We start from the raw sequence: 8,664 nt of genomic DNA, 5'->3' as shown, positions 1-8,664 counted from the left end.
AGTCTATACGAACACGTGCCAGCCTACACCCCAGAGTTCTAGGGTAGGAGTATCTTTTGAATTTCATAGTAGCTTCATGGGTGATTCTGATGGGCAGGTCTGTTGAGAATAATTGCTAAAATCAATTTTAAGGGGTTTGAAATAGGGAGTTTTGGGTGATAAGTCATAAAAATCTGCATAGAAACATACAAGAGCATTCACGTCTGGGTCCATGTGCAGTCAGACTTGTGGAAAGGCTCAGGGAAGTGTGAGGAACAGGACAGAGAAGGAGGGTGGACAGGCGTGAGGATGCGGCTGAAGAGGAGGAATGATGTTTGATGTGCTGTAGCATGAAGAGTAACTATGGCCTCACCAGGCCAGCTCAGTCAGTCAACGGGGTCAGGGAGGGAGTGTGGATTGAAAAGAAAAAGACAATCAGACAACATTATAACATGACTCCAGCCAGTGCTGAGGCTGAAGTGGGTTTTTTTTTTTTTTTCCCCAGTCTGCTTTTATATCAATCTAGGTCAAAGACTATGGTCAGTTCTCAGATCAAAGACAAAGTGATCAAGCAAGGCCAAGAACAAAGAGATCGCACCAAAAGATCGCCACCAAGTAGTAATCAAACAAAGCAATAAACAAAGTCCCTGCAGTTCCTGGTTCCATGGAGTTTATCGGGATTACCAAGACAAAAGGGAAGTCACATATTTCTTGGCTGTGTTTACCTTGATCCTTGCATTAGCCCAAATGTGAATATTTTCATCTGAGCCTACTTCCTTGAATCCACTGACAGGTACTTGCCAAAATTCCTATGAGCAGCACCAAACGTTCTCCACGATGGCTAACAAAAATAAACTGCATATTTCACAAAAGCCAACAGAAGAGATTTGGATGTTGTCAACACAAGGAAAGGGCAAAGGTGGTCCCATTTACTCAGAGTCTGACCGTTCACACACAGGTACTGAGCTCTCACACTGTACCCAAAACATAATTTTATGTTAATTAAATACACACATATGCTTTAGTTAGGGTTTTCATTGCTCTAAAGAGACACCATGACCAAGGCAACTCTTATAAGAGGCTGGCTTACAGGTTCAGAGATTCTGTCTGTTATTATCAAGGTGGGAACATGGCAGTGTCTAGGCAGACATGGTGCTGAAGGAGCTGAGAGTTCTCCATCTTGATCCAACTGCAGCCAGGAGAGAGGACTGGCATCGTCAAGCAGCTAGGCGGAAGCTCTCTCAAAGCCCACCCCCACAGCACACACTTCTTCCAGCAAGCTCACAGCTCCTAATAGTGCCAGCCTTTGAGTCAAGCGTATTCAAATCAGCACTCTACCCACACATATATTTAAAGACAGAAGGTAAAGTATAATCTTCATTCAATCAATGCCTGTTGCCAAGTGTACTCTGGGAAAAATGACCTTATATAGGTTTCTAGACAGCACAATTCACAAAACAAAAAGAGGACAGTGGAACTTACTTTACTCTTTGTCTTTGGAATACAGATGCACTATTTCAAAACTCCTATCGACATTCAAGTGTCCTAGGATAATTATCTATTCAACAACACCACCCCCAACCTCTTTTTGTATTAAGGCTCATTACCATTTAGCCTGTATTAAGTGTGAGTTCTAATTCATAGTGGATTTGTTTTGACAGAGCAAGAGCAACTTTGTCTCATATTAAAAACTTGGCTCCAATCACTTATGAGTTACTTAATAAAATTTTTATTATCTCCATGTTAGACCCACTGTAGAAAATTCAGAACATGTAAAAGAATTATACAGTGAAAACAAATATCTAGAAATAAGCCTTTTCAATTTAGTGATACATATCTTTCCAATTTTTCTCTGCCTTCTATCTAGTTATTTCTTCATGGAATAAATATCAAGGAAGGCTGTGCTTCACGTGAGACAATGTGCTAGACGATGGAGACAAATGGCGGGCAAAGGGGACACTGTCACCTTCCACAGAGAGGATGACAGCTTTGTCAGCCAAAGCTTCAGGCACACCTGGCAGAGGCATTTCTCCTGCCCTGGGAACCAGCTCGAGCTAACGCCTGCCCAGTGTTAGCATTTCTGAAAGCGGAGCCGTTGGACTTTATAGCCACCTGCTCTTAATGCTGAATGCCGAGGCTGGAGATTTGCATCCAGTCACTTCAGATCTTTGTGCCTGTTCTTTTCAAAAGCACTGCTGCGCAGCCCCAGCCATGAGACAGACACGGCACTTGAGCACAGGTAACCGCCATGTGGCAGAATGTGTGTAATATATGTAGGTTAGAATAAACGGGGTATTTTAACTTATATTCTAGTCAGAGAAGAGCCTAGCTATATGGCCAAGGCTTTTGAATATATTTTGAGTCCGAGTCTTATTTCTGGGAGTGTGGGGCTTTGGTGAAGAACAGCCTAACTTCTAGATACATTGGACATTTCCCCTGATTCTTAGTCATCAACACACTGAACGTTTTCCCCAGCACCCATAATGATAACTGCTATGAAAAGCACACCACATGCTTTGATATGATTCAGAGCACAGGGCAGGGCTTTTCTATCCTCGGAGACATTGTTAGAATCGTTTGTCTCCAAGTCAAGATTCAAGGACTTACACAGTCAGGGGCACAAAGAGTAGGCATACAGGGATGGGGAGTAAAGCATGAAGACTTGAGTTCAAATCCCTAGACCTATGTAAAGCTGGCCCCAGCAGTGTATAGCTGTGATCCCAGTGTGCCTACAGTGAGATCCTACAGTGAGATGGGAGATGTGGGTGGGAGAATCCCCAGAAGCTTTCGTGAGAGACAGCTAGACTGCTTTACACAGCAGGAAATGGTAAAGGAGACACCCTGATTTCACACAAAGTGAAAAGTGAAGATGGACGTTTGAGCTTGTCCTCTCACCTCCGGCTGCTTACAGAGACACACATGAACACACACATGAACACACACCACATGAACACACACCACATGAACACACACCACATGAACACACACACACACACACACACACACACACACACACACACACACACACACACACACACCAAAATAGTGGACCGGAAGGTATTTGCAAAACCAAAAGGCCTCTTTCCTCTATCAACGACAAAGGGGAAGTGGGAGAGTAACTTCCTTTGGGCAGATCGTAAGTCAGCAAGCAAAACCCAGTCTGCACTGGTACCCAGGCTTTCCCACCCCAGGCATCTCTCTGTGCAGCACACAGGCTGTGCACTGACAGCAGCCCTGTTCTTGACGTTTCGTTTTAGGAACACGGTGTTCTTGTTGCTTTTATCTGGACAATCTCCCCAGTCTCTCCTACCCCATCTAGAAAACCCGTTTATTCGTTTAGGTACCTCGAAGGCACCTCTCTACATCTACTCTGTCTCCCTCCCCCTCAGCTAACCAGGCTGTTTTATGGCTTTTCAGGTTGACCCTTGAGAGTGTGGGACAGAGGGCTCTTGCTAGCTTTGTCTCTGTCGTGGTCAGCTCTGTTTTGGTAACTCTCCTTTATATCTTCAGAAACTCGAGATCGCCTAAAAATACATTCTTCGTAACTTAGAAATATGTGTTTACATCAAGATTTGCATTTCAGGAAGATATGCAAAAATCTACTAACCAGATACCCAACTTATAACCACTTACATGATACCATTGCACTTAAACAAAATCCAATCGGTTGTAATTCCTCTTTAACGTCTGGTTTGTATATCCTCACTCTGTATGTGTGTTTTAAACATATTCTAGTTTTACAAAAAGAGAGCACCTCTTGTTTTGTGATTTTCTTTTCTTTCTGTTAACAGGTCAGGAGTAAGTCTCCATGGGCCTTTCTGTAGCTTTTTACCTTCCAATGGTTTTATAGTATCAAGGTTGATTGTTTTTGGTTCTTGAGGATTTTGTTTTTTAAAGATTTTTTTTAATTGGGCGTGTGGTGTGTGCGTGCGTTAACGCAGGTCCCTGGAAATGCAACTCCGGTCCTCTGTAAAAGCAGTTCCTTAACCACTGAGCCATGGCTCCTGCAACCCAGGCTGGTCTTGAACTGGCTAACGATGTCCTTGAGCTCCTGATCATCTGGACACATCTCCAAAGTAATGGGATTGCAGGTGTGCACCACCACACCAACCAAAAGACACGCTTTTGTGTTTTTCTGATGATTGTTTTAATTGATGAATATCCAGATAGTTGGTTATGTTCTTTTTCTGGTGTGGATTATTACTGAAATAATTTTTAGCTGGATGCAGTGGCACATACCTTTAATCTCAGTAGTCAAGAAGGAGAGGCAGAGGCAGGTGGATCTCTGTGAGTTCAAAGCCAGCCTGGTTTACAGAGGGAGTTCCAGGATAGCCAGAGGTGCATGGAGAAACCCTCACCTGAAAAACAAAAATAAATGCTCTCTTAGTGAGCTAATTCTCTGGCTCTGGTAATGTGCGTGCATCGTGATTCTAGCGATGAGTGGTAGTCAGTCTTGCAATTTGTGTCTGCTCATGTCAGCATTTTCTTATATGAATTCTTAGAGATGGGAAATCTCTAGGGCTAGGGAAATGGCTCAGTAGGTCAAAGTGCTTTTCACACAAGGACTGGGGTTTGACCTCAGAGCCCATATGCAGTGGGTATCTATAATCACATCTTGGAGCGCTTCTGCTGCGAGATGGGGGAGTAGACAAATCCTGAGACTTAGGGCCTAGTGCACAGGGGAGTGAACAACAGACCTGACACAGACCATGTGGACGAGCAACATCCAAGGTAGTTCTGTGACTCCATTCATGCAGCATACACATGATCACACACACACAAGTACATGCACACACGGAAACATTTTATTTTAAAGGGAAAGGACGTCCACATTCTGAAAATGGATGCCCATATGAGTCATTTTTAATATAAATTGCTAACTTACCTGGCAATCCTGTAAAGGGCTCTGCTCAACCCCTCTCCTCCGATAGGCTCAGGAAGGGCAGGATGTGTTAACATGTTCCTCGATATATTCAAGGCTTTAACTGATGCTCAACAAATAACGGGTGCTTCGTGTGTGTTGATGGAGAATAAGCTCGACAACAGAACCGAGCAGGCTTCGAGGAAAGCCACACCAGGGGCCTGACTCTGAATGGTTTCCAGTTGACACCTTTGGCCTCTTCTATTTGCCATTTTACTGGTAACAATGCTCTAAAATTCATTTCTCCTCAGGGATTATTTTCTATAATATAGAATAAACAGAAAGTGTGTATTAGAGGAGGATTAAGGATTTATAGGCTGAATCAGGGGCAAGGGCAAGGCACTGTGTGTGATATTTCAGAAAACAATATTCTCCAGGCGCATGGTCTGGCCTTTTCCAGCTAAGGCAGCTTTAGAGCCGTGGTTCACGGTTTATGCTCTAATGAATGTGATGGGGATGGACATATAAAATGCCAAAGCAAACAGGAAACACGCAGGACTAATCACGGGGACAAAGTTTGAGCCTGGAGCAGTAAGAAGGGAGTTTCCCTCCTGCAGAAATTCCTGGTTAACACTCCAGCTGCCTGACTGGTAGGAACACTTTATACTGCTGCTGTCTTCGCATTTCTGTGTTCCAGATCCCCAAAGAATCGGACTTCATCCTGATGACACCGTGCTCTATCTCGTTACGATGCTGAGGCACAGGAGTCAACAAGCCAGGAAGCAGAGTGCACATTGGTGCTATCAGCAAGAAAAGCAAAGTAGGAGTGACCAGATGCTGGTGGTCACTAAAAACAGACGGTACCTAAAAACAGGAAATGACTGACGCACAATCCGGACTGTGCCTGCTTGTGTGAAGTTAATACAGCTAGCCTGGGGTACGCTGCGGTGCAGTCAGTGTCTAACATCAGGGAAAACTAGGTCCTTCATTGACAGACTTCGAAACAGCTGGTTGCCTGTATGTAAAAGGACAAAGATGAAGCATTAAAATCTAATGTATTGCATAGTTGAAGAAGTGTGGCTTGTTTGAAACTCTTTCGCACGAAACAAGATTCGGAAGCCATAGAAGAAACAAAAGATTTTAGCATCAAGGGTCTGGAAAGACCGCTCCATGGTTAAGAGCTATTGCTGTTCTTGAAAAGGACCTGGTTTTGGCTCCCAGAATCCACATGATAGTGCTCAATCAGCGTCTGTAACTCTAGGCTCAGGGGATTCGATGCCATCTTCTTGCCTCTTCAGGAACAGACACCCATGTGGTAGATATACATGCAGGCAGACACTCATACACATTAAATTTTAAGAAATGACCATTCCAAAACACCAAATCCCATTGTTGGGGCTCCAATACCCCAAAGTGAAGGGAAGGCCTCCAAGCCAACTCAGCAGCTGCTTCTGCTGCCCTGGTGTCTGCCTCATTCTCCAGTAAAGCAAGACTCGGAATCCACAATTGCTCTTCTCCGAGGCAGTTTCAGAAACTAGGCCCTTCCCCAAAGTCAACCATGATATTTTAAATTCCTGCCCTTCTCTCTTTCCATTAGATTCTGCCAGAAGGGTCCTGCCCCACACCCTCCATCATACAGAAGTCAAGAAGAACCTGAGTACTGACCTTAGCAGACTGTGTGGGACAGTTAGCATTAGACCTTATGCCTATAGCATAAATATACATCTTCATGACTGTGCTGTTTTGAATCTAGGCACAGAAGTGATTTGTTTACTCAGTGTCTGAGGTCTTCAGTGTGGACATCCTTCTGCATCCGAAACTAATGATTGGTGTGTTTGTCTTGTCCTGTCTCTTGCAATGGGGTGTTTGGTGTGTTTATAAAAAAAAAAAAAAAAAAAGATAAAGAGAAGGGTAATCAGTTGTATGGTTGTGTGGTGAGGTATGGGGGAAGGGTGGGCCCATACTGAGGCACCCCTTCCCCCTGAGGGACCAGCCACACAACAGTATAATACAGACTAAAGTTTACTCAGGGCATGGGGAGGGGAGTCAGGAGGGTAGTAGAAGCAGAAAGGCAGAGAGAAAGAGGGGAGGGGGAGGGGAAGGAGAAGGCGAGGTAGAGGGAGAGGGAGAGAGGGAGAGGCCAGCCATGAGCATGTGGGCAGGGGATGGGGGGATGCGGAACGAGGAGGAGCAAGAGAGAGAGGAGGGGGCAAGTAGCCCCTTTTAGAGTGAGCCAGGCATACCTGACTGTTGCCAGGTAACTGTGGGGCGGAGCTTAGACAGAATGCTAACAGTGTTGGCCTTGACTCTGCTGAGCTGGAAAAGCTCACATCCCTTTCCTTTCCTATATCATGAAGGGAAAAACGTAGATAAAAGCTAAAGGGTGCAGGCATGTAAGGACATCTCATATGTCCACCTGGAAAAAGTGAATGACTCGAAAGAAAAATGACTATACATACAAACAGATAATTCAGAAACAGTAAGAGTGTACTGACTGGTTTTGACACAAGCTAGAGCTATCAGAGAGAAAGGAGCCTCCCTTGAGGAAGGCTGTCAGGCATTTTCTCAACTAGTGATCAAGGGGAGAGGGCCCAGCCCACTGTGGGTGGTGCTGTCCCTGGGCTGGTAGCCCTGGGTTTTCTAAGAGAGCAGGTTGAGCAAGCCAAGTGAAGCAAGCCAGTAAGCAGCACCCCTCCATGGCCTCTGCATCAGCTCCTGCTTCCACGTCCCTCAGTCGAGAATAGTGATACAGAAGCGTGAGCCAAACAAACCCCTGCCTTTGGGTCATGGTGTCTTCACCACAGCAATAGAAATCCTAACTGAGACAAAGGGCTTATGAATACTTTTGAGCCAAGCAGAGTGGTGAGTGCTTGTAACTTGTGAGAACACACACAGACACACTCACAGACACATATAGTCACAGACATACATGCACACAGACACATATATACATACATACACAATCACACACATATATCTATACATACACAATCACACACATATATATACACAATCACACATATATACATACACATTATTATGATTATTATGATTGTGTGTATGTATATATAACACACAAACACATAGTCAGAGACATACATGCACACAGACACATATATACATACATACATACACAATCACACACATACACACACATATATATACACAATCACACACATATATACATACACACACAATCATAAACACACTCACAGACACATATAGTCACAGACATACATGCACAGAGACACACACATACATACATATATACATACATACACAATCACACACATATATACATACACACAATCATACATATGCACACATGCTCACAGTCACAGACATACACACACACACATACACACTCACTCACACACACTCACACACACTCACTCACACACACTCACTCACACACACGGTTTGTTATATAGCAACTATTCTACTCTTTAGGCTTCATCCCCAATCAGACTTTCTTTCCTTTCTGTGCGTGATGTCACTCTTTCTGACTCACAAGCAGGGCTCAGAGCAACTCGAATATGAATAAAGCTTTGGGACCTCAGAGGAAGGCTTTCTTTGAATATTTCTGCAGAGATCCTTATGGTGGCGCAGGGCTCCATCTGACATCCTCCTCCTGCTCAGGCAACTCTGGGGTTGTATAGGCTGTGCTGCCAGCGTTAACAGTGCTACAAGGCACATAATTCAGGGTCTTGCAAAGTGAAGCGTAGGATGCTTGTAGTCCCTTCCATCATCAGAGTAAAGAAACACCAGGGAAGGCAGATGGTGGTGGCACACCCCTTAAGTCCCAGCACTTGGCAGGCAGAGGC

The 8,664-nt window shown here is 44.4% G+C and overlaps 2 long non-coding RNA genes across 2 annotated transcripts in view; one reads left to right on the top strand and one right to left on the bottom strand.

The window, feature by feature from the left end:
* The window catches only part of LOC102547360 (uncharacterized), a 52,570-nt gene extending 46,049 nt beyond the window's left edge, over nucleotides 1-6,521 (top strand). Inside the window, exons 4-6 of the long non-coding RNA XR_010064110.1 lie at nucleotides 485-937; nucleotides 1,847-2,218; nucleotides 5,538-6,521. This is a non-coding gene — a long non-coding RNA (uncharacterized LOC102547360). The remainder of the gene's footprint in view (nucleotides 1-484; nucleotides 938-1,846; nucleotides 2,219-5,537) is intronic.
* On the bottom strand, nucleotides 4,103-6,634 carry LOC120100719 (uncharacterized). Its single transcript, XR_005500672.2, has 3 exons — nucleotides 6,506-6,634; nucleotides 5,705-5,855; nucleotides 4,103-5,161 (listed from the first exon to the last, which is right to left on the bottom strand). It is a non-coding gene; the product is annotated as an uncharacterized LOC120100719 (long non-coding RNA).
* Between the last annotated feature and the right edge of the window lie 2,030 nt (nucleotides 6,635-8,664).

The sequence above is a fragment of the Rattus norvegicus genome, chromosome 2 (genome assembly GCF_036323735.1).
Source record: "Rattus norvegicus strain BN/NHsdMcwi chromosome 2, GRCr8, whole genome shotgun sequence".
NCBI lineage: Eukaryota > Metazoa > Chordata > Mammalia > Rodentia > Muridae > Rattus > Rattus norvegicus.
This window is presented reverse-complemented; position numbering and strand designations above follow the sequence as displayed.